This window comes from Giraffa tippelskirchi, chromosome 2 (assembly GCF_054371585.1).
Source record: "Giraffa tippelskirchi isolate mGirTip1 chromosome 2, T2T-mGirTip1v1.2.pri, whole genome shotgun sequence".
In the NCBI taxonomy this organism is placed as follows: domain Eukaryota; kingdom Metazoa; phylum Chordata; class Mammalia; order Artiodactyla; family Giraffidae; genus Giraffa; species Giraffa tippelskirchi.
The window spans coordinates 228,085,373-228,111,154 of NC_137276.1; the positions used below are offsets into that span (position 1 = coordinate 228,085,373).

Here is a 25,782-nt window from a genome sequence, read left to right on the forward strand (position 1 = left end):
ATTCTTTACCATCTGAACCACCAGAGCTGGAAATATTGCATTTTAAATTACAGAAAATCAAGGAAAGATGCAGAATTATATGATAGATTACATCATACAGCTTCTCTTGCTTCTGTATCGGGGGCTCTGGAACTTCTCAGTAGGGCCCTGCAGAAATTGAAGGAAGGGGTGCCGCCTTGCCTTCCTTCTTGTATCCACCTTGCTCGTGGGCACTGACGCATTACAGGGGCACCTGCACTCGTGCAGCTGCTCAAGTTTAACACTTGACTACTGGGAAAGTGGGGATTAGGTGTTTGCGCGTCTGGGGGTGATTTAATGGCTCTGGAACTTGAAGCTGTTCCAGAAAGCTCCCAAGCAGCCGGCAGGATCAGGATCTTGTCACTGAAATCCACAAGGGCCGCAAGAAAGGCTGTCATTGGCCAGGCTCTCAGGCCACCCATGTAGCGGGAGCCGAGGGGATGCAAACCCCGCCCAAGGCCTGGGGGATGGAAGTGGCACCGGGAACTCCTGGTCAACCTCTGAACGCCTAGCAGGCACCTCCACGGGTGCAGGCGCTAAGTGGCCCTTTCCCAGCAGCGCACTGCACCCCCGTGGGCGCCTTTCCAGGGAACCAAGGTCGGAATTAGGGGTCCAGGTGGGAAGCAGACGCGGAACCAGGGAGAAACAGGAGCGGTGAGAGAACCCAGAGAGCTTAAGCCCGGGGGAAGGGGCGCGGCGTCTTGGGGAGAGAGGATTTCGCCCCGCGCGGCCAGCGCACCGCCCAGGCGCCGCCAGAGCCCAGAGCAGGAGGGTCCTCTCCGAGGGGGCGCAGCGATCCCCTGCGCCGTGCCCTTCGCCCGGCGCTAGCCGGCTCCTCAGCAGAGTCCAGGAAGGGTCTCCGGTCCAAGACAGGGATCTGCGGCCATGGCCGAGGTCGCGGAGCTGGAGGGGGGCGCCCCGCGTCCCCGGAGCCCGTCCGGGGGTCCAGCGCTTCAGGTGGAGAAACCCGGCGAGCCGGAGGCCGCCGGCCCGAAGGCTCAGCGAGAGGAGGCGAGAGAGGGCCCCGCGGAGGCGCCGGGGGGCGACGGGGCGGGCGCAGCCGCGACGGCCGCGGGCCCCGAAGGAGAAGGCCCGGGGCCAGCCGAAGGGCGAGTGGGCGGGCTGGAGCCGGGCGCCGGCGGCGGCCCGGGAGTCGAGACGCGGGGCGCGAGCGGGGCGCAGGGCCAGGCCGAGGCAGGGGAGGACGCCCGCGAGGGAGAGCGGCCGGCGAGCGGCGCGGAGCCGAAGGAGGAGGCGAGCCCCGGGCCAGGCGCGCAGAGCGAGGAGCCCGGGCAAGCTCAGGTGGGGCGCGGGGATCCCGCGGCCCTGAACGCGAAGGAAGAGGCGGGGAGGGGGCCGGGGGAGCCGGCCAGCAGCGCGTCTGGGGCGTCCGGGGCGCGCGTGGACGACGAGGGGCCTGCAGGGTCCCGCGTGGACGCCCCGGAGTCGATGGGGAACAGCGTGGACGCCGAGGGGTCGGTGGGGGCCCGCGTGGACGCCCCGGAGTCGGTGGGGAACAGCGTGGACGCCCCGGAGTCAGTGGGGGAAAGCGTGGTAGCCGAGGGGCCGGCGGGGGAGAGCGTTGGAGCAGAGGAATCGGTGGCGGATAGCACAGATGTCGGGGGGCCAGGGGGGGCCAGCACGGATGTCGGGGTGCCGACGGCAGGCGCGCAGGGCGCCGAGGGTGAGCCCCGGGACGGAGGGGACGGCAGCCCTCAGTCCCAGGCGGAGGCGATTGAGGCCCCAGCGGCGGAGAGCGCGGGGTGCACCCCCGGGGAGCTTGCGGGGGGACCTCGGGGTGCAGCGGAGGAGACGGGCGACCCCGAGGGAGGGGAGTCGGGGGAAGCGGCTCCAGGGGACGCGAGGGCAGAGGCCGGCGAGGATGCGGACCAGGGTGGGCCCCCGGGGCAGGCGGAGGAGGCCGAAGAGATGAGAGCGGAGCGGGGTCACCAGGGGCCAGGCGAGGAGGCCACGGCCGGGGGCGAGGAGGAGCCCCCCGACTGCACCGCGGACGGCGATGCGGCCCGGCCGGCGGAGGTCGGGGAGCCCCAGGCAAAGCTGAGCAACCACCTGTCGGACGAGCGCAGCGCTGAACACAGCGACGGGACGGTGCCCGAGAACGGCGGCCAGGACGGCGAGCCGTCCGAGGAGGGGTCCCCGGGGCAGGACCACGACATCACCCTCTTCGTGAAGGTAAACCTGGCTTCCCGCGACTCCCGGGACGCCCCCTCCCACAACCCTCAGTCGTGTCTTTTCAGAACTGATCCCAGAGGGACGCGCAGGTGTCATGGTCTCGGCGCCCGATGGTCACCGAGCCCTCTGTCCCCGGGAGCCAGGCGGGACAGCTTGGGTTTCAGCGAAAAGAATTAAAGGAGCGTGGTTGTTGTTAAGTCACTCAGTCGTGTCCGACTCTTTGCGACCCCATGGACTCTAGCCCTCCAGGGTCCTCTGTCCATGGGATGTCCCAGGCAAGAATCCTGGAGTGGGTTGCTATTTCCTTCTCCGGGGGATCTTCCACACCCAAGGATCGAACCCACGTCTCCTGCTTTGGCAGGCGGAATTTTTTTCCACCAAGCCAGGGAAATCCAAAGGAATGTGACTGGGAAGAATTGAGGGTTTGGAAACAAAGAGGTTGGGATGGGGGTGGTAGGAGGTGAGTCCAGCATCCCATTGGCCTTTGTCCTGAAAATCCTAACTGGCCCTTCTAGTCTGGAGGTTCTCAAAGAATTTACAGAACAAAAGCAAAACCCCGAAAAACCCTACTGATGTTCAGAACAATTTCTGCCAAAGGAAACCCTGATACTTAAAGTGAAAAAATGCTAACAGATAGGTTGTGGTGAAACTGTATACTAGGACTCAAATCTCAGAGGCTCAGAGCTGGCCCAAATTTTCAACTCCCAAAACCTCTTTCATTTTGGGAGAATCAATAACGTATGTTTGGGAGGAAAATGGAAGTTTATTTTTATATGGTAGTATTAATGGAACATTTTAGCATTTTTTGTTGGAAGCACACAATATGCTGATAACCACCGTCTGCTTCTTTGTCTTATTTTCAGCCTTACTTCAAAGAGTCAAAGAGGACAAAGATGCTGTAGAGATACAAGTGAGGTAGTTTTGAGTTTAAATGGGGATTCCTATGAGGCATCACAAATAATGACCAAGGTTCAGGAGCAGCTCAGAGGCAGGTCTTTGTTGAAAAAGCTCTTCCCAAAGACCTTTGGCCAGACCAGGAAAGCAGCAGATAATAAGGTCAAGAATGTGCATTGTATGTTAAATCATAATCCTTGCAAAATATTTCCAGGCTTATAGAGGCCAGTTATGACTCAACATCCTTGAGAGAAATGTAAGCAAATTTTAATAACTGGAAAAAAAGAAAAAAAAAGGAAATAAGGAAAAAAAACGTTCCCAACATGATTAAGATCAGAATTTCAAGAATTCTTTGAGTGGCAAGAGAGTTTGGGAAGAACAGGCTTGTGTTTCTTCACTGTTTTGTTCAGAGCAATTTTTACGATGCTGAGACATTTTCAGATCATGTATTGGGACATAATCTGAGGGTACAAACCCCATGGAGGGTCCCTGGAACACTAAGACTTCAGGGGAGTTAGGGGAGGGGGAATCTGAACATGGCGCTGCTGTGTGTGTCCCAGCTCCGCTTCTTGGTTTAAGAAATTTCCCCTTGGATCTGGTTGCTGGGCTGTAGGATACCAGTTTTGTTACAGCTTGGAAACACAGTTTGCTAACTGGACTCTGCTTCCATCCTTGGTTTTCTCCAATCTAGCCCTTCATCATAGCCAGTGAGCTAAGGAAGAAAAGATCTGATCATTTTGTTTCCTAGTATAAAATTCCTCAGTTGTTTATGGCAGATAAATACCCACTCCTTAGCCAGATCACAAGGCTCTCTGGGATGTGATTCCTGTCTCCTTGGCATTGCCTGGGTGCCCCCTCACTCCCGCCTTTTGGTACCAAATGCTGCCAAATTAAACTACTTACTGGTCCTTGGGAGAACCACATTCTTATCCGCCTTGAAATTTTCCATGTGCTCTACCTGAATCAAGTTTCTTCCCCTTCATCCCTCTCTCCCTCCCCTGCCTGGTTATTTGCTTGTGTCCAAGATTCAGTTTGGCCATCGTCTCCTCCAGGGTGACTCTCCCAACCCCGATTTGGTTTGCGTTCCCCTCTGTCGAAGCTCCACTCACACTACCCTCTGTATGCTATCTCCATTGTGGAGCACAGGTCTGGTAATGGATGGTGTGTGTGAACCAGTGGCTGCCTGTAGGAGGTGATATATTGTAACGATCAGTAGCACAGACTTTAGAGCCAGTGAGTTGGGGCCATATCCTGGCTTTGCTTCTTTCTTGCTGTGCGACCTTGGGCAAGTTACTTAGCCTTTCTGTGCCTTTGTGGCTTATTGATAAAACAGGAACAACAATAGTACTTAGTCTATGAGGTTGTGGGGATTCAAGATAAGATTCTACTTAGAACAGTACCTGACTTGAAATAAGCCTGGTCTAAGTGTGAATTCTTGTTACATCTACTAGTTCTGATCAACTTTTATTGATTATCCATTCCATTCCTGCCATTTTGTTTTATTTTAGGGAGAATACCTCTAGATACCCAATTACTTCCATTCTCTGGGGGAAAAGAATATTATGAAAAATAAAAACAAGTTGTTTTCTCAGATTCTGCTTAGAGTAGTTTGTGTAGGCAGAGGCAAGGGGGCATGTCATGGATGGCTTACCCAGAATGCTTGACTCCGATGATTGGAAGGGTACTCAGTTCTTTTCCTTTTGTTAAAGTAACAAAGGGACCTCCAAACAGTGAAACCAGTTTTGCAGCAACTACTGCCTGATGCAGCTTCTGAGGGTCACTTAGGATGTGTCCCATGGGATTGTTAAGGCAGCTCACTTTCTTCTCATGCTTCTAATCATTGTCTTGAAACACAAAAGAATCCCCAAGCGAAACTCAAGCGAAAACCCTTTAGCCTGTTTTATCTCTTGATTTTGTGATACCTGATTTAGAATCTTTAAATTAGTTCAGAATAGGATTTCTTTGCCAAATTTAACCATTCCTAGGTTCTTTCTTTGGGCTTCAATGTATCTGGATGCTGTATTCCATAGTGGACATCTGACCTTCTGGGTTTTGTATTCATGTCAGGGCCAATGTGTCTTGGTGGGTTTTCGATGCCATGATTGGAGTGTAAAATTCACAGAGCTGTTCTTGGAGGATAATACTGCCTTCATGACAACCTAGTAAACACAGTTTTTTTTGTTTGTTTGTTTTTTTAAACAAAGTTTTAATTTAATTAGGTCGCACAGAATCGGACACGACTGAAGCGACTTAGCAGCAGCAGTAGCATTCTATTTGGGAAATTTTTTATATTTATTCCTATTTTGAAAATGTATAGGTGACAAATATATGTATTGGTTATCAGAAAGTAATGACATATGACCTGGTAAAATGTAATAAAAAGATGTGCTTCTAAATTTAGCCACCTGGTAGTTTATGTTCCCTATCTTGGTGAGAATCGTCATTCTATTACCTTGTCATTTTGTTTTATTCTGTATGTATGCAAGAATGTATTCTTGGTTGTAAAAGAGCCATGAATGTATAAAGCAGGCCACTGGAAAGCCTCCTTGAATTATTGTATGGTAAATGAATTGCTGATCATCTAATTTTTAGTTTTGTTTAATCAAAGAAGTGATAATTATTTATCAAATTATAGGGTAACCCTGCAATGTCTTTAGTAACAAAAATTCTTCTCTTTACTCGCAAAGGAAAGATGACAAAATAATAACACACCAACATAGTAACAACAAATGACAAACAAGATACTAACACCATGGGGTAAAGTAAGGACTTTAGAGACAGGATTTAGTAGCTAAGGAAGTCTTGCTTACAGGTTTGGTTCTTCTAATACTTAGAGGCAGGATCCAGGGGTGGGATAGGTCTTCCCAGGTGGCGCATTGATGAAGGATCTGCCTGGCAACAGGGGAGACACAGGTTTGATCCCTGGGTTGGGAAGATCCCCTGGAGAAGGAAAAGGCAACCCACTCCAGTATTCTTGCCTTGAGAATCCCATGGACAGAGGTGCCTGGCGGGCTACATACAGTCCAGGGAGGTGCAAAGAGTCAGACACGACTGAGCAACTGATCACACACAGCAGGGATGGGATAGTCTAAAAAATGGATTTCCTAGCAAATTTCACATGACAATAAAAAAAGAACCTTCATATGACAAGTGACTAATCCGGGACCAGAATCTAAATTTCTTAAACTATGTTTTGGACACCATACATTTAACCACTAATACACAGCTACTGAGGGGCTTGAAAACTTGTATTTGCCATTATATTTAGATTCCCAGGGAGGTGAAATGGAGTGCAATAAACTAGAACTCAAATCGTGGCCTTTGAATAAGCATTGTCTCTGAGAGATGCCGCCCCCCTAAATAAATAAGTAAATTAACTGAGCCATCCTAACATTGTCACATTGAATGGGGGTTGGGAGTGGGAAAGGTGTCTGTTGGGACCAACATCTGGTAGACTCTGTGCATCTTCCTCCAGGAGCAATCAGGCTGAGACCTCTCTGGGGGTTTGGTGTCCGAAGAGCTTAAAAGGGAGATGCTATTTTCATAACCAAGTATGAATGTTGTGTTCAAAAGGGAAATGAGCAAAAATGCACTTCTCTAACTTTAATTTCCCCCCAAATGACATTTTTTGGTCATTTGTTTTCCAAGTGTCTATGCCACTTCCTTACACATTCTGTGGTTGTTCAGTCACTCAGTTGTGTGACTCTTGCGACCTCATGGACAGCAGCACACCACGCTTCCCTGTCCTTCACTATCTCCCGGAATTTGCTCAAACTCATGTCCATTGAGTCATCAATGGATGCCATCAACCATTTCGTCCTCTGTTGTCCCCTTACACATTACGTCTATGAAATCATACAAGGTTAGTTGGGGTGGGAACAGAGGTGCTTTGCTAACCTTTTACACACATGTGCACACATAGCACAATGCATGCCCTTGAGTGAGATTCATGGGGTGTCCTCACCACCTGGCGTGGCAGAGGGCTTGTGGGAGGCCCTCCATCAGTTCTTCTTGGTTCAGTTCAGTCGCTCAGTCATGTCCGACTCTTTGCAACCCCATGGACTGCAGCATGCCAGGCTTCCCTGTCCATCACCAACTCCCAGAGCTTACTCAAACTCATGTCCATTGAGTCAGTGATGCCATCCAACCATCTCATCCTCTGTCTTCTCCTCCTGCCTTCAATCTTTTCCAGCATCAGGGTCTTTTCAAATGAGTCAGTTCTTCGAATCAGGTGGCCAAAGGATTGGAGTTTCAGCTTCAGCATCAGTCCTTCCAGTGAATATTCAGGACTGATTTCCCTTAGGATGGACTGGTTGGATCTCCTTGCAGTCCAAGGGACGCTCAAGAGTCTTCTCCAACACCACAGTTCAAAAGCATCAATTCTTTGGTGCTCAGCTTTCTTCTTGGTGATGGAAGGTAAATAGTCAGATGGATGGGTGATTAGTTCAAGGTGCCTTGGCTAGTGAGAAGCTGGACACAAGCTCTGTTCCCCACTGCTCAGTCCAGGGTCCCTTGCTGAAGGGCCAGAGTCAGTCTTCTCCATGAAGGCACTGTAGTCTGGCACACAATTGGGCACCTGGGGAGGAAGAGAAAGTGGGATTGTGTTGAGTGGAGGCAAAACAAGCGTGTAGAGGACCTGCAGGTAGAGTGATGGTCACTAAAGAGTTATGGACTTAATTGTATTTGAGGAGACACAGAGTGGGACCCTTGGATAATCCCTAGCACAAATTCTTCAAGATTTTCTAAAATAGGCTGGCTTTGCCCTAACCATTCTCTGAGCTCCTGTGATATTCAGCCAAGAAAAGTTTTCTCTGAGAATCAGGGAAGTGGTTATTCAAATCTCCTAAGCTTCTCTTTTTCCATCATTAATTTTCTCTGCTCTTTTTCTGACAGGGTGCTGATTTATAAAGTGGACTCTGTATATGGGTAGAGTTGGGGGGAGATATTTTCTAAAATATTTCAACTTATATTTTAGTATTTACTTCAGTTTTATTTCAAAAGTGGAATAAATTAAATTTTTGAAGAGTTGAAATAAAATAGAGAGGTTAAAGATGTTTATGCACAATTCAGCCATTCATAGAATCTATGAGGTTCTTTTGTTAAATGTACCTTTTAAAAAAAATACATTAGGATAATAAAAACGTGAACATCAAAAGATACAGTATGATCAAAAATGTCTTCTTTCATACCTGAAGCCCAGTCTTTCAGTTTTATCCCTAGAAAAGTGAAAGTGAAGTTGCTCAGTCATGTCCGACTCTTTGCGACCCCATGAACTGTAGCCTGCCAGCCTCCTCCATCCATGAGATTTTTCAGGTAAGAATACTGGAGTGGGTTGCCATTTCCTTCTCCAGGGGATCTTCTCAACCCAGGGATCGAACCCAGGTCTCCTGCATTACAGGCAGACGCTTTACCTTCTGAGCCACCAGGGAAACCCTAGAGATATTCTGCAGATTTTCAAGCATATATGTGAATATCTTCACTGCATTGGTTACTGAGTGCTGTGTAACATATTACTCTAAGACTGAGCACCTTAAAACAACAAACGTTTATTATTCAAGGTTTCTGTGTGTCAGAAGCTTGAGAGTGGCTTAAGCTGGGTAGTTCTCCTTCATGAGGTTGTAGCTATGATGTTGGCCAGGGCTGTGGTCTCATCTGAAGGACCGATTGGGGCTGGAGGATCCACTTCCATGGTGGTTGACTCACGTGTCTGTTGACAAGAGGTTCACTTGCCCATCATCTGGACTCTCCACAGTGCTGCTTTAGTGTCCTCACCACATGGCATCTGGCTCTCCCCAGAGCACGGGTCCAAGAGAGGAAGGCTTTTATGACATTGTCTCAGAAGCCATTGCAGGAGATGAAACAGATGCAGGTTCAATCCCTGGGTCAGGGAGATCCCCTGGAGATGGAAATGGCGACCCAGTCCGGTATTCTTGCCTGGGAAAATCCCATGGACAGAGGATCCTGGCAGGCTACAGTCCAGGGGGTCACAAAGAGCTGAATATGACTGACTGACTGAGCACAGCAACTGAGAAATCACACGTTGTAATTTCTGTCTTATACTGTAGTCTAAGTCTAGCCTTCAAGGAGAGTGGAATTCAACTTTACCTTTATTTATTTATTTTTTAGAAGCTATTTTTTTGCCCACACCACATGTGGGATCTTAGTTCCCCAACCAAGGGTCAAATCCACACCCGCTTTATTGGAAGCACAGTCTAAACTGCTGGACCACCAGGGAAGTACCTCAACTCCGCTTTTTAAAGAGAAAGCCAAAGAAGTTTTTAAAACATTTTAAAACACCACACCTTTTTTTTTCTTTTTTTTCCCAAAAAGTTCAGTTCAGTTCAGTCACTCAGTCGTGTCTAACTCTTTGTGACCCCATGGACTGCAGCAGGCAGGCCTCCCTGTCCATCACCAACTCCCGGAGTTTACTCAAACTCATGTCCATTGAGTCAGTGATGCCATCCAGCCATCTCATCCTCATCCCTTCTCCTCCCGCCCTCAATCTTTCCCAGCATCAGGGTCTTTTCCAATGAGTCAGTTCTTCGTATCAGGTGGCCAAAGGATTGGAGTTTCAGCTTCAGCATCAGTCCTTTCAGTGAATATTCAGGACAGATTTCCTTTAGGATGGACTGGTTGGATCTCCTTGCTGTACAAGGGACTCTCAAGAGTCTTCTCCAACACCGCAGTTCAAAAGCATCAATTCTTCGGCACTCAGCTTTCTTTATAGTCCAATTCTCACATCTATATATGACCACTGGAAAAACTATAGCTTTGACTAGACGGACATTTGTTGGCAAAGTAATGTTTTTGCTTTTTAATATGCTGTCTGGGTTGGTCATAGCTTTTCTTCCAAGGAGCAAGCGTCTTTTTATTTCATGGCTGCAGTCACCATCTGCAGTGATTTTGGAGCCCCCCAAAATAAAGTCTGACACTGTTTCCACTGTTTCTCCACCTATTTGCCATGAAGTGATGGGACCAGATGCCACGAAAAGTAGTATACTGAAATACATTTGGCTGCATCTTGCTTTCTTTACTTAACATTGTGTCTTGGAAATCATTCCCCATTTGTGCATGTAGCTCCCTCATATTCTTGTTAACAGTTTGCATTTTTCTCATAACTGGTGTATTCTACTATCAGTTTGCCGCTGATGGATATTTAGATAGTTTCCCCTTTCACATGTGATAAGCAATGCTGTAGTGAAAATCCATCCAAAGATGTACGGTCATATATGGAACCTAAATTCTTAGAAATGATATTGCTAAGAGGAAGGATGTGCGTATTTAAGATTCTGATAACTATTATTAAATTTCCTCTCCAAAGAGGTTATGCCAAACAGTGCTCCCCTGACTTCCATGAGTGCTGTGTCTGCCTCCCCATCTTTGCCCGCCCAGTGTGTTCCCTAACATTTTGAATCTGAGAGGTGAAAAATGAGATCCATTTTTAATACACATTTCTTTTAGTATGCATGAGACTGAGTTTAATTTTACATATTTAAAAACCATTAGTATCTGTTTTTCTGTGATCTATCCTTTGTTGCTTATATCCTTTGCTCATTTTTCAAATTGCCTTTTTGTCTTGTTCTTCCTGATTTTTATGTGAAGGAAGTTAGACCTCTGTCTGTTTTGACTATTTGTACTGGAGTAATTTATCCTTTTTGTTTTAGTAATTCCTTGTAATGGATACTTGGGGAAACAAAGCATAGGCTGTGACAGCACTCTTAGAAACTTCACTTCCTGGAATGTTTAAATACTCTGTTTTGCCTTTTATTCTCTAACTTCTTAAGTCCTGAAGGATTAGGTATTTCAAATCTTGCCTTTCTCCCTTCCTTTTTAATTAGTAGGTTACATTTTATCAAGTGCACATCCTTTCAGGATCAAACTCTTTCCTACATTGTTAGAATTCCTGTTTAAAACAAAGTTCAAAATATATAGATAGCAGCATCATTTCATACCCACACTGTTCCATCTGAAAATGTAAAGGTGTATCCCTTTGATCTTGCCATCTCCTGAAATGAATTCGTGACAAATAATTATCTGTGATGAAGTGATATCAAAGTACTGTTTCTAAGATTGTGTCTCCTAGCCAGATGTTCTTTTTTGGATTCCATCTGTTGAAAGAATTGACCACAATGTATAGAGATGGATGACAAATCCTGTTTGCAGAGAGCCAGGGAATTGCGGAAGCCTACCTGTGGCTTCTGTCAGATAAGAGAGGGGGTGGAAATACACAGATATCAAAGATTGTTTAGAAAGATAATTTTGAAGCTTCTGTAAGTGTAGCTCTGTGAAGAAATGCAGACTGTGTGGGCACATACTTAGTCTGCAAGGGAAGTCTGATCTTAAATATGCCTGCATGATCATGAGATTAAAAAATTTCTCTATTTTTTGAGGGGGTTTTGGGGGATACCCATATATGTATGGCTGAGTTCCTTTGCTGTTCACCTGAAACTACCACAATTTGTTAATTGACTATGCCCTAATACGAAATAAAAAGTTGAAAGCCAGGGAAAAAACAAACAAAAATTCTCCATTTTCACTAGTTTAATGGGCTCTATTTCACTCTTTCTCTTTCCTTCTGTACTTGGTCATCTGTGTGAAATCTGTCTTGATATAGGGCAACATAAAAGCTGCTTTTCAGTCTTTCCAGCTATCAAGTGGTATTTTGGACTCAAGTAAAGAGCCAACTCATTGGAAAAGACTGATGCTGGGAAAGATTGAAAGCAAAAGGAGACGAGGATGACAGAGGACAGGATGGTTAGGTAGCATCATCCACTCAATGGGCATGAGTTTGAGCAAACTCCGGGAGATGGTGAAGGCCAGGGACTCAGTGACTGATCAACAACAAGAAGCCTATTTAAGATTGAGTAATGAGTATGCACCGTGTAACGCTGTGCTTGAGGCCAGTGCGGATGAACACTGATGAACACAGAACCTGCTATTTTGGAGCCTTCAGCCTTAGAGAGTGATCCGGGAGGAAATAACTTGGATGTTTTATGAGGCTGGAGAGCACTGGGGCCGGAGTTAGCTGGGACAGGTGGACGTGCAGGATGGCAGGCTGGGTGGCGACCAGCGGAAGGGAGACGTGTGGCTTCTAGATCTCGGACAGTGAGGGCTCCGCCCTTGTGTTGAAAAGTAAAAGTGAAAGTCGCTCAGTTGTGTCCGACCCTTTGCGACCCCATGGACTGTAGTCCGCCAGGCTCCTCGGTCCATGGGATTCTCCAGGCAAGAATACTGGGGGTTGCCATGCCCTTCTCCAGGGGATCGTCCCGACCCAGGGATCGAACCTGGGTTTCCTGTGTTGCAGGAGGATTCTTTACCGTCTCAGCCACCAGCTCTGCTCAGTGGACGGATGAATGACAAACATGGCTATTATATCATGTAGAAAAAATTGGGTGGGCCACTCCATATGCCCTTTAGAAAATACTTTTTTATTTATCTGCTTCTTTTGGCCGCACTGGGCCTTAGCGATGGCCCAAGGGACCCTCCCTGTGGCACGTGAACTTCTTAGGTGTGGCGTGCGAATGGGATCCAGTTCCCCAACCAGGGACTGAACCTCGGCGCCCCCTGCATTGGGAGCATGAAATCGCACCCACTGGACCACCAGGGAAGTCCCCATAGGCCCTTTTTACAGTCACTTCTTTGTCATGTCTAAGAGGCAGCCATTTATTCTTTTCCAGGAGAAGCAGTGTGTGCTGGTTAAGGAGCTAGCCTCAATACCCTCTTTTCACTTAGAGCGTGCAAGTTTAGAGCCGTTCTGGGAAGCCAGAGATTGGGTTCCCTTTTTTGAACCTGTGGGATTCTGCCTTCTGGCCGGTGAGGCTCTTGGCTGATGAGGATATCCAGTAGGAAGACGTCCACCCCAGTTCCCTAGCCCACCTCCAACCACCGTGGGCTGTGGGGACAAGAAATCAGGACAGGGAGGCATCCCAGGTGGGGACGCACCAGGGAGTCTGATGGGGCTCTTAGGACAATGGCCACAGGCGTGGCCAAGACTCCAGCACAGCTCAGCTGTCCTGTGCTGTGAAGGTCACCCTGGCTGAAGGCATGATTGGAGATCCAGAGACTTCAGGCTTTCTCCCTAAATGAGGACAATTAACACTTTTTCCCCCGCCGGTTCCTTTGCTGTCAGGTCCTTGGATGTGGTGAGTTCAAAGACTCTTCGAAAGACTTTATCTCTCCTCTACTTTGTCCCTTTCATTTGAACTTCATCCAAGCTGGATGCCTTCAACTCTCTTCCCATAAATTACCGGACAAGATGAAGTTTCGGTTGCACTTGGTGGCTTTTTGGTGTCATTTAACTCTGAGCAGAGAATTCCATGCTTAAGAAAACTTAGAGGTCTGGAGTAGGAAATGGCAACCCGCTCCAGTATTGTTGCCTGGAAAATTCCATGGACTAAGGAGCCCGGCGGGCTACAGTCCATGGGGTGGCAAAGGGTTGGACACAACTAAGTGACTGAGTGCATGCACTCACGTGCACACACACACACACACACATTTGTCTCTGTGTTAGACATCTACTGTTAATCAAAACTTGTCTGTGAGAACCCTTTGTATGCGGCAAGTAGAGTGCTTTTATTTCTGTCTTTGATTACATTATTCAAAAAGAAATGGAGGTTTTGTTTTCTTTCCAAAAAATGCCTGCCATTTAGTTATTTTGTGTGTCTATAGACATATTTGTGAGAATGTTTGACAATATAAAAAGTTTATGTGGTCAGTCATACGCTTGCTTTTTAAATTTTTTTAATTGAAAGAATTGTGTTGTCACTGTAATATTCTCCACTTGAAATTACTTGGTTTAAAAAAATGACAATGAATGTATTCTTGCATACTTTTTAGTGCTAATTAATCACCTATGATACATATTTCTAACTCTCTCTCTCCTTTATTGTGTGTGTGTGTTTTTTTTTTTTTTTAGTCTTTCATGGATAAATGTATTCCTAAAAGTCGTATCATCTTTGGACATCATGTAGAAAGCATTCTTTTTTACCATTTGAATAAAGGTCATCTTTGCCTTCCATAAAAAAAAAAGAAAACTGAGAGGTATTGATACATCAGAAATGGAGGGGGATGTTTTTTGGTTAGTGTCATTTTTAACCAGTATGTTATGGTTATTTGCATCTTGAGCAGCAACAAGAAAGTAAGATTACTGTCGTTCTCCAGCTAGTGAGCCTTGCTGTACAAAGTAGTGCAGGTACAGTGCCCTGCTCATCACTGGGTAATACGAAACAACGCCATTGCTTTTATGCCCTGCTAAAATTTTTTTAAAAAGATTGGTTCAAGTTAGTACAGACCTGAATCTATAAATGAATGGTTTGAGCATTTCAGCACACCCTGAAATCAGATGTAGCGGTGTAGTAGTGTTAGTCGCTCAGTCGTATCTGACTCTTTGCGATCCCACGGACTGTAGTCCGCCAGGCTCCTCTGTCCATGGGATTCTCCAGGCAAGAATACTGGAGTGGACTGCCATTCCCTTCTCCAGAGCATCTTCCTGACCCAGGGATCGAACTGGTGTCTCCTGCGTTGCAGGCAGATCCTTTACTGTTTGAGCTACAGGGAAGACCTTAAGGTAAAATCAGGTAGTGTGGTGAATTAAAGATGACTGCAAATTCTTTGACCCTCCTCCCAGACCTCCCATCAGAACCATGGGAAGTGGGCTCCGATTCTCCTCCCTATGAATGTGGCCTGACTTTGGTGACTACTTGGTAACCAAGAGAATATGGCGGGAATGATGCTGTATGGTTTTCACTTCAAAGGGCCATACAGCTTCTGCCTTGTCTGCTGACCACTCTGAGGCCAGCATGCTGGAGCGGCTGCCTGTAGGTGCTCCATTTGACGGTTTCTGAGGATGGCCTTCTGGCCATTCTACCAAAACACAAGTGTGTGAAGCTGTCAGTGGACCCGGTTCACCTGCTGAACACCACTGAGTGACCTTGTCAATGTCACATGGAACAGAAGCATCATTCAGGCAAGCCTTCCCCAAATTCCTGACTCACCAAATCATGATATATAATAAAACAGACAACTGAGGCTGTTAAATGTGGAGTGATGTATTCCTGGACAACTGGTAACTGGGACATGCGACTTCAGTTCATTTCAGTCGTTCAGTCGTGTCCAACCCTGCGACCCCATGGACTGCAGCACGCCAGGCCTCCCTGTCCATCACCAACTCCTGGAGCTTACTCAAGCTCATGTCCATTGAGTCAGTGATGCCATCCAACCATCTCATCCTCTGTCGGCCCCTTTTCCTCCTGCCTTCAATCTTTCCCAGCGTCAGGGTCTTTTCAATTGAGTCAGCTCTTCTCATCAGGTGGCCAAAGTATTGGAGTTTCAATTTCAACATTAGTCCTTCCAATGAACATTCAGGACTGATTTCCTTTAGGATGGACTGGTTGGACCTCCTTGCAGTCCAAGGGACTCTCAAGAGTCTTCTCAACACCAGAGTTCAAAAGCATCAATTCTTTGGCGCTCAGCTGTCTTTATAGTCCAACTCTCACATCCATACATGACTACTGGAAAAACCATAGCCTTGACTAGACAGACCTTTGTTGGTAAAGTAACGTCTCTGCTTTTTAATATGCTGTCTAGGTTGGTCATAGCTTTTCTTCCAAGGAGCAAGCGTCTTTTTATTTCATGGCTGCAGTCACCATCTGCAGTGATTTTGGAGTCCCCCAAAATAAAGTCTGCCACTGTTTCCACTGTTTCTCCATCTATTTGCCATGAAGTGATGGGATTGTATGCCATTAAGGGACATGCAACTTAGGACTCTCCTAAGCTGGTAAAATCTGAGTCGGGGAAAAGATGGCCAAGAGAAGAGGTCCAGAGTGGGTGAGAGTCGTTCCGAGGGTCTGGGGAGGCAGTACAGATGACAGGAGGGCTCTATGTGGCCAGGTCTTCTGTTTGGTGCCTGCGTTTCCCCTTTGAGTCACTCTAAGAAACGGAATACGCTCAGTCATTCAAGAACGTAAACCCCCAGGGTATAGAAAAATGGGCGCATTATTAAGCTGGCTTTCCAGAACAAGATGTTCCTTTGTTGTAATAATTCCTTGTGAGAATTTTACAAGGAAATAGGCTTTTCGTCTCTATGTGAAAGCTTCAGTTGGTATCAGGCCATATTATTAAATAAGGATTAAAAATAGCCCTGAAGTTTTTAAAGCATAGTTCATATAGGAGGATAAATAGCGAGTTTCATTGTGTTCGTCCACATACTTCTTATGAGTTGATTCCACCCGCTGTGACCATAAACACCGACACACAACCTAGCCTTTGGCCAGAATTTAAAGCTAAGAGCAACTGGTTTCAGTGATTAAGCTATATGGATCAAGGGTGGTCACCCACCTACTCTACCTAATAAGACACTGATTGTTACTGTAGTTGAAAAGAGAGTTGGACTATAAAGAAAGCTGAGTGCTAAAGAATTGATGCTTTTGAACTCTGGTGTTGGAGAAGACTGTTGACAGTCCCTTGGACTGCAAGGAGATCCAACCAGTCCATCCTAAAGGAAATCAGTCCTGAATATTCATTGGAAGGGCTAATGCTGAAGCTGAAACTCCAATACTTTGGCCACCTGATGCGAAGAGCTAGCTCATTTGAAAAGACCTTGATGCTGGGAAAGATTGAGGGCAGGAGGAGAAGGGGACGACAGAGGATGAGATGGCTGGATGGCATCACCAACTCAATGGACATGAGTTTGGGTAAACTCCAGGAGTTGGTGATGGGCAGGGAGGCCTGGTGTGCTGCGGTCCATGGGGTCGCAAAGAGTTAGACACGACTGAGTGACTGAACTGAACTGATAGTTGGGGATGCATTTAGGGTTCAGATCTGTTTTCAAGTCTTAGAATCTAAAATATATTCCTTAGAATCTAAGTGTGAAGAGGAATGAAACCATCCCTACGTTCTAAGATTATGGAGGAGTGAGGACCTTGCTTTAAGATAGAGCGTAATCCCCTTGATGACATGCATTGAGGACCCTAATGAACACATTTTACTGATACAATGCAGACAGACCATGAGCAAAGCCTTCCCCTCCACTGGGGACAGATGACTCGAGCCACTGGTTGGGTGTACAGAGAAAGTCATGTAGAAAGTGCTATCAATTGTGCAGGCATTTATTTGTTTAAAGAAAAAACTTGTTTCTGTCACTAGGTGTTTTGTTAGTTGTTACTGTCCTCACGGTCCTGTTCTGTTGCTCCACTAGAGGGCAGAAAAGGGATGAGAAGGGACCGCGCCGTCCAGGGGGCCAACTGGGTGGTTTCCTGTCTTATTAGCCCTCTCTCTGCCCTGCAGAAAAGTTAAAGAAGAGAAGAAGACCACTATGGTACAACTGGAACCACTGGTCTTTGACCTGTGAGCAGCAGATAGTTTTTTCATTTTCTTTGGATGAATACCCAGGGATGGATTTGCTGGATCTAGGGGTAGTTCTGTTTTTCATTTTTTGAGGAACTTCAGTCCTGTTTTCCACAAGGCCGCTCCATCTTACATTGTCACCTACAGGGCACGAGGGTTCCCTTTTCTCCACATCCTCTACAACGCTTGTTATATTTTTTGTCTTTTTGATAATGTGACGTATGGGCTCAGTCGCTCAGGGATGTCTGACTCTTGGCGACCCTTTGAACTGTAGCCTGCCAGGCTCCTCTGACCATGGACTTTTCCAGGCAAGAATACTGGAGTGGGTTGCTGTTTCCTCCTCCAGGGGATCTTCCTGACCCAGGGGTCGAACCTGTGTCTCTTGTGTCTCATGCATTGACAGGTGGATCCTTTACCACTGTGCCACCTGGGAAGCCCTTTTTGATAATAGCTATTCTAAAACATGTGTGAGGTGATATCTCATGGTGGTTTTGATCTCGTGTGTCTCTGATGAGGGATGTTGAGCATCTTTTCATGTGCCTATTGACCATCTATATGCCTTCTTTGGAAAAATGTCTGTTCAGACCCTCTGCTCATTTAAAAATCAGATTGTTGGGTTTTTGCTGTTAGTTTGTACTTGGTTTTTAGTGCATTTTTGGCATTAACCCCTTATCAGATATATGATTAGCAAATATTTTCTGCCAGTCAGTAAATTGTTTCTTTATTTGGTGATGGTTTTCTTTGCTGGGCAGAAACTATTCAGTTTGATGTACCCCTACTTATTTATTTTTGCATTTGTTGCCAAGTAGAAAAAAAGTTGTCACCAAGACTGATGTCAAGGAGCTTACTGCATACATTTTCTTCTAGGAGTTTTGTGGTTTCAGGTCTTGCATTCAAGCCTTTAATCCATTTTTGAATAAATTTTTTGTATAATGTAATAGTGGTCTGGTTTCATCCTTTTGTATGTTGCTGTCCAGTTTAAGAAACACCATTTTTTTTTTTTTAATAAATTTATTTATTTTAGTTGGGGGCTAATTACTTTACAATATTGTAATAGTTTTTGCCATACATTGACATGAATCAGCCATGGGTTTACATGTGTTCCCCTTCCCGGACCCCCCACCCACCTCCCTCCCCATCCCATCCTTCTGGATCATCCCATTGCCCCGGCCCTGAGCCCTTGTCACATGCATCGAACATGGAATGGTGCTCTGAAGAAACACCATTTTTTGAAGAGACTGTCCTTTCCCCCACTGTATATTCTTGGCTCCTCTGTTGTGAGTTATTGACTGTAAATACATGCCTGGGTTTATTTCTGGGCTCTCTATTTGGTTCCATTGATGTATGTGTCTATTTTTATGCCAATACCATACTATTTGATTACTATATCTTTGTAATGTAGTTTGAAATCAGGAAGCATGAGCTTCCAATGTTGATCTTCTTTCTTAAGATTGCTTTGGTTACTCAAAGTCTTTGGGATTTAGTTTTACATTTTGAATATCTTTCATCGCTATAGTGACCAGTGTAGGAATTAATGTGACTTCTCAAAAGTGCCTTGACTCTTTTAGAATGAGATCTGATACGCATACTTTTACAAAAGGCATTTAATGGCTTTGCCACTTCACCAAACACATGTAAGAAGGTGCAGAAAATGTCACCAGAATGGACCCTTTCACGCTGTGTATAAGCAAATGGACAAACAGCGTCAGCTTGTGGAAAGGTTAGAGGTTTCTGGGACTGGTGTCTTTTCCTGGGTTAGTCGTGGGGAAGATAAGAGTAACCACCACCACTTCTTAACAGACAGTGGCCTTTTCTAGACAATTCTCTGAGATTCAGGCTTTCACAGAAGGCTGATGTGGGCATTTTTAGATATGTGGATTCTTCCAGAACTCACATATCATACCACACAGGTGATTCCTCCTTTCTACCTAAAAACATTAATCATAAAGCCTCTCTGATTTCTGCCATTTTTAAGTATTAAAAGGAACACATTCTGAAATCTTGGTCACAAAGCATTGGTCACAAGAATTCTCTCAGTAACCTTTAAGATGTTTCTGATTAACTGACTAGTTTCAGTTAGAACAAAAAATATGAAATTGCCGGTCCCCTCCCTTCCTGACTCCGATCCAAACAACTTTCATAAGGTGGTCATCAAAACTAATGTGTCTTTAAGGCAATAGACTTGCATCTTTGTAAATAGGTAGTTTCAGACCTTTGGCCTCTTTAAAACTTAAGGACGCTACAAAGAAAAATAGAGAGGGAGGTTTTTTTTTTTTTTTCTTAGTTTGCAGGAGGCTGCGTGTTTCTAAGTTGTTGTTGTGTGGTGGCCAAGTTCTGTCTGACTCTTGCGACCCCATACAACTGTATGTAGCCTACCAGGCTCCTCTGTCCATGGGATTTCCCAGGCAAGAATACTGGAGTGGGTTGCCATTTCCTCCTCCAGGGGATCTTCGACCCAGGGATTGAACTCATGTCTCCTACACTGGCAGGCAGATTCTTTACCACTGAGTCACTGGGGAAGCCCTTGTTCCTAAATAATTATGCAAAAGAGCTACAGACTTCTGAACAAATTGAATCTGAATACTTTTAGAGAAAAGTCAGAATTTCTTTTTCGTGATCGATTCTGCCTAGCACATGGGGTGACCCTGCTCTTCCACTCTTCACTAGTAGTTTACAAATCTTCAGTTGCTATTTTCCTATCACGAGCAAAGTGTGCACACATCAGCTGCTGATTTCAACTTGAGATGCATCAGTAAAGCCACTACTGTTCGGGTGGCAACTGTGTTTCAGTCAATTCAGTTCAGTTCAGTCGTCCCCTTCTCCTCCTGCCTTCAGTCTTTCCCAGCATCAGGGTCTTTTCCAGTGAGTCAGCTCTTCCCATCAGGTGGCCAAAGTATTGGAGTTTTAGCTTCAGCATCAGTCCTTGCAATGAGTATTCAGGACTGATTTCCTTTAGGATGGACTGTATGGGTGTGTTTAAAGGGAAGGTGATGAGCCAGAAAGTGCATCTCAGGACCACTAGGGAGCGCCAGCTCTCTTGAACACGTTCCACAGCTTGAAGCCATAAAGCTCTTTTGAGAAGGCAGATTCTAGAAAAACCACTGGGAGGAAACAAGAATAAGAAGAGCAGAATGTCACAGCGGACCTCCTCATCCTCTTGAGAGGACGATTTGGGACTGTGCCTCGTGAGGTTTTGGCCAGATGGATCCTCAGATGGGTTTTACCAGATTAAGAAAGTAAAGCAAAGTATATAGCCTGCTGAATCGAGGAGAAAGCTGTGTGAGGAGCTGGTCTGCTAGACCGTGTGACCCTAAAGGGAGGTGTGAAGGAATGAGCAAGCCTCCCCATATTTCAGGTCAAAGGGGTCATTGTGTCCGCAAGCCCACACAGAGGAGCTGTGGTCTTAGCTTGGCTGTTTGGGGGCTCTCTACAGAGCTTTTTCGGGTGACAACTTTGCAAATCCCTGGCAGTGAGGAGAGGCTCATGCAGGAAGTTTCCAGAAACAGGCCACATGCTGCCTGCTTCAGGGTCCTTCTGCATGACTGGCGTGCGGTTGATCCACCAAATCGTCTTTGGGAAAGGTTCAGGATTCCTGTACAGAATCATCAGCTGTGTTAGTTTCCTATTGCTGCTGTAAGAAATGACCACACACTCGGTGGCTTTAACCAACTCAGATGTATTATTTTGACAGCTCCATTGGTTAAAAGTTTGACACACGTCTCCCTGGGCTAAAACTAAGGCACCCGTGGTGCCTTCTGGACCTCCTTTCTGGAGGCTTGGGGAGAATCCACATCTGCTTTTTCCAGTTTCTGCAGGTCACCTGCCTTCCTTGACTTAGGGCCCCCTTCCTCCGTCTTCAAAGCCAACAAGGTTCATCTCTCTGACCGCTGTTTCCTAGTCAAGTCTTCCCTGACCGCAGCTGGAAAAGATTCTCACTTTTAAGGATGGATGTGATCAGAGTGGGCCTACCTACCTGACAACTCAGGGTAACCTCCCCATCTCAAATTCATAACCTTGTTGCCATTCACTGATTCTGAGTGTTAGGATGTGGACATCTTTGAGGTGTCATCATCCAGCTTACTGGAGCAGCAAACGGTCTTTAAATTTGTTCTTTCACATTCCGTCATGGTCACCAGAGGCCGTGGCTGGGTTGACTTGTGGTCAAGCCTAGACCTACTTGGGCTTCCCTTGTGGCTCAGTGGTAGAGAATCCGCCTGCCAATGCAGGAGACACAGGCTCAATCTGAACTGGGAAGATCCCCTGGAGAAGGAAATGACAACCCACTCCAGTATTCTTGCCTGGGAAATCCCGTGGATGGAGGAGCCTAGCAGACTACAGTCCATGGGGCTGCAAAAGAGTCGGACGTGACTTTATGACTAAACAACAGCAAAAGACCTACTTGGAAAGTCAGTTGGTGATTATTTTCCTGCCTTTTTCTGTGATTGCCCACTGGTCCTTAACCAGTGCCTTCTTGGACTCTGACATGAGAAAGGCAAGTCTAAAAAATCCTTTTACTACAGTAGGCAGTGGTCATGCTTTGTGTTCAACACTTTCCGGTGCGTTTCAGTTCGGTTCAGTCACTCAGTCGTGTCTGACTCTTTGCGACCCCATGGACTGCAGCAGGCCAGGTCTCCCTGTCCATCACCAACTCCCAGAGTTTACTCAAACTCATGTCCATTGAGTCGGTGATGCCATCCAACCATCTCATTCTCTGTCGTCCCCTTCTTCTCCTGCCTTCAATCTTTCCCAGCATCAGGGTCTTTTCCAGTGAGTCAGTTCTATGCATCAGGTGGCCAAAGTATTGGAGTTTCAGCTTCAACATCAATCCTTCCAATGAACACTCAGGACTGATCTCCTTTAGGATGGACTGGTGTGTTCACAGAAAGCTATTTATGGCCAAGAAAAGGCATTTAGTTTTTCTTGCCTTAAAAACCCCAGACCCAAACTCTTTTGGCCACCTGACATGAAACGTGCTACAGGGACTGTGATGAGCTGGACTAGAGTTGATTCGACAAGGGTCTTTCAAGGAACATCTTGGCTCTGCCTGCCCTTCTGGAAGAAGGGCTTTGCAGCACAGCTTTGCAGGACTTGACTCCTCAGTTTTCGCAGGTCGATGCCAGCCCTGCATGGCTGTGTGTGTCCAAAGAGGGAGACCTCTGTCGTTCATCGGGCAGGAAGACAGTTTGCACTCCACGTGTGGGGCTGGGGCACGCAGTGTCAAACCCATTATCACGTTGACTTCTTGCAGAAGTTTCCTGGAGAGGGAACGGTATATGTGGTATGTGGCACACAGTCAGAGGTTTCTCCTACACCCCAGCCCACTTGACCACCAAAGTTGTCCCTCCAGGACCGTCCAGTGTCCCAACACTGTTTGCCCTTTGCACTTTCCAGTTGCTTCTGCTGTGTGTTTTTGAGGTTTTATGTATTTATTTAATCTTTGGCTGTGCTGGGTCTTCGTTGTCACGCAGGCTTTTTCTCTGGTTGTGGTCCCTGGGTTTCTCACTGCGGTGGCTTCTCTTGTTGTGGAGCATGGACTCTAGGGCATGAAGGCTTCAGTAATTGTGGCCCCTGGGCTCAGTAGTTGGAGTCCCCTCCTGGCTTCTAGAGCTCGGGCTCAGTAGTTGGGGTGCGTGGGCTTAGTTGCCCTGAGGCATGTGGGATCTTCCTGGACCAGGGATCGAGTTCAGGCAGGTACCAGGAGCCACCAGAGAAGCCCTCTGCTGTGTGTTTTATAATGAGTTCCTGCAAATCATCTTACTGAAAGGAGGTAGGGTAAGATAAACAAGCAGATAATCCAGCCAGGGCCCTAAAGACGTTAATCCCGAGGAGGGGTCTTGCTGGAGCTGGAAAGAAAGTGAAAGTGTTAGTTGGCTCAGTTGTGTCCGACTCTTTACGACCCCATGGACTGCAGCCCACCAGTCTCCTCTGTCCATGGGATTCTCCAGGCAGGAATACTGGAGAATTGTCATTTCCTTCTCGAGGGGATCTTGCTGACCCAGGGAGCTAGAGCCTCTCCATTTGGACATGAGCCAGTGTCCAGAATGGGATGAAGAGAATGGCCTCTAGAGGACTCTTGGGTTCAAGGCCTGCTGTGTAACCTTGGACAGGTTACGCTAACCTTTCTGTATCTCAGTTTTCACACCAGCAAATGGAGATAGTAACAGTGTATGCATCTAATAGAGTTGCTGTCAGGATTTATTGAGTTAACATCGGTAGAGTGTTTAGAACTAGGACTTGGAAAGAGTAAAGTCTCTGTGTTAGTTGCTATCATCGCCATCACTATCACCACTGTCTTATCACCACTGTCATCACCATCAACATCATCATTTCATAACACAGCTATTTTGTTTGTAATGACATTGGTAAAAGACAGATTGGGAATCTGTGAATCTCTTAGGGCCTTGGATGAACTATTTTGAGAAGATGCCTCTACTTATATGTCTTCTTTTTTACAATGAGAGATGGAAGCTGAATTCCAAGCTGCCACTTACTAATTACACTGATCTTTTCAGCCCCAGGGGCTTCGCTGGTAACTAAGATGGTAAAGAATCTGCCTGGAATGCGAGAGACCTGGGTTTGATCCCGGGGTCGGGAAGATTCCCTGGAGAAGGGAATCCCAACCCACTCCAGTATCTTGCCTGGAGAATCCCATGGACAGACCAGGGGGTCGAAAAGAGTCAGACACAACTGAGCGACAAACACTTTAGCCCCAAATTCCCCAGGGGAAGTGGACACTCAGGTTTGCCAGGGTGTCTTCCAGCTGCTGACCTGGGGAGTACCTGGAAGACTTTACTGCTTGGGACAGAAGTTTTTGCTGTTCTTTTTGACTCAAAGGGTCATATGGAGGATCAAAGAGAAATCGTGGCCTTTGCTGAGCTCAAATTAAGGATTTAAGGATGAGCGGCTCCTCTCTGTGGTGCCCTGTAGTCTGGAGCATCTGTCACACCCAGGGATGGGCTATTCTGGGGTGGGTTTCCCACCTAAACTGTACTGCCTGTACTGTTTAAAATGGTTTTCATTATTTTATTTCTTAGATCTCAGTGATACCCCACCCACTTCCCTCTCTTTGTACACCTGGTGGTTATGATTGTTAATCTTAAGAAACCACTATGCAAATATACATATATCCGCACTACAGTTTTTTTTTAAAATCTCAGCTCTTTACTGATGATACTCAAATAAGGTAGGTCATCTTATAAGAAAAAAAAAAAAAGAAAAGAAATAAGCCCTCAATTAAGCAACAATATTGAAAATAAGTCAAGGTTTTCATCCTCTAATTTAAGAGGAAGGGACAGTACTGAGTCGGTCTCACCTTTTGCTGGCGTCCAGTCTCTCAGAACCCCCTCAGTTTTCTTCTTTTTTTTAAGTACTTCACTAGGCCCAAGACCTGCTGGCACATTTTTTTTTTATTATTTTTTGGCCCCATCGAGTGGCATGCAGGGTCTTCCTCTCTCAACCAGGGGTTGAACCCACGCCTCCTGAAGCTGAAGCACTGTCTTAACCACTGGACTGCCAGGGAAGTTCCCCTCAGTTTTCTGAACCAAGCGCAGTTAGAGGGAAATAGGAGGTTGACACATAGTAATATGTCACGCTGTGGAAAGGTGAGTCTTAGCATCCCCATGTGGGAGTGTTCTGATTTCATTTCACTTTGCTTATTTCCTCAATTACCTGGAACTTCAGAGACTAAATCTGAGAGTCTGGAGGATCTTGACTGAAATGCTGAATGAACGACTTTCAGGGGCTGTGGTTTAACTCAGTACCTAGGGTGTCCATGATGGAGGGCAGTTTTTCCAAAGATCTGTTGACTTAATTATTTTTTTAGTTTTATTTCTTAAATTTTTAAAAATTGCGATATAATCGACATACATTCTATGGCTTCAGGTGTACAAATCATGAGACGATATTTGTGTATGTTGTGAAGTGATCACCCCAATAAGTGTAGTTAACATCAATCATCACACACAGTTACAACATTTTTTTTCTTTCTTGTGGTGAGAACTTTTAAGATCTACTCTCTTAACAACTTTCAAATATTCGATCCAGGATCATTAGCCATAATTGCCATGCTCTTCATTACATTCCCATGACTTAAGTTTGTACCTTTTGACCTCCTTCACCCATTTCACCTTCCTCCCTCCCCATCTCTGGCAACCACCAATCTGTATGAAGTTTTTCCTTTTTAGATCCCACGTAGAAATGAGATCTTACGGTGTTTGTCTACTTGTGTCCTCAAACGCACTCAAGGTCTCTCCGTTGTCTCTGATGGCAAGTGTCTCCATTGTCACTAATGGCAAGATTTCAATCTTTTTTATAGATGAATAATATTCACTTTTG

General features: G+C 46.2%; 1 protein-coding gene across 1 annotated transcript in view; it reads left to right on the forward strand.

Moving 5' to 3' along the window:
- Positions 1-509: 509 nt before the first annotated feature.
- The window catches only part of CLIC6 (chloride intracellular channel 6), a 52,487-nt gene continuing 27,214 nt past the window's right edge, over positions 510-25,782 (forward strand). Inside the window, exons 1-2 of the mRNA XM_081558852.1 lie at positions 510-672; positions 1,972-2,211. The gene's annotated coding sequence lies outside the window, so the exon portion shown is untranslated. The remainder of the gene's footprint in view (positions 673-1,971; positions 2,212-25,782) is intronic.